General features: G+C 28.8%; 1 protein-coding gene across 1 annotated transcript in view; it reads right to left on the bottom strand.

Annotated features, from left to right (window-relative positions):
• The window catches only part of LOC119588289 (glycine-rich cell wall structural protein 1-like), a gene marked incomplete in the record, with an annotated part of 4,263 nt that overhangs the window by 2,571 nt on the left and 1,373 nt on the right, over window positions 1-319 (bottom strand).

The following is a 319-nucleotide window of genomic DNA, read 5'->3' as shown; positions in this document are numbered from 1 at the left end:
TGCTTATTAAGATTAGTATTCCAGTGTACTTTGTGACACAATATGAATTGTAGTATACATTGCGAATAGGAACTTATGAAATAGAAAATTATGTAATATTACTCAGTATGCCAGGAAAAAAAATGCCAGGACAGTATAATTATAAGAAGTTTTGAATTAACCGAGTGACGTCAGAAGTGCAAATCATTATTTTGGTATAAAATCATGTGCATGTGAACTCATAATTCACTACTGCTGATGACGTAGTGATATTTATGTTTACTTTTTAAAATAATTTTGTATCTTCCAGTAAACTATGTATATTACTTGTTCAGTACAT

Source organism: Penaeus monodon, chromosome 23 (assembly GCF_015228065.2).
Source record: "Penaeus monodon isolate SGIC_2016 chromosome 23, NSTDA_Pmon_1, whole genome shotgun sequence".
Taxonomy (NCBI): Eukaryota; Metazoa; Arthropoda; class Malacostraca; order Decapoda; family Penaeidae; genus Penaeus; species Penaeus monodon.
This window is presented reverse-complemented; position numbering and strand designations above follow the sequence as displayed.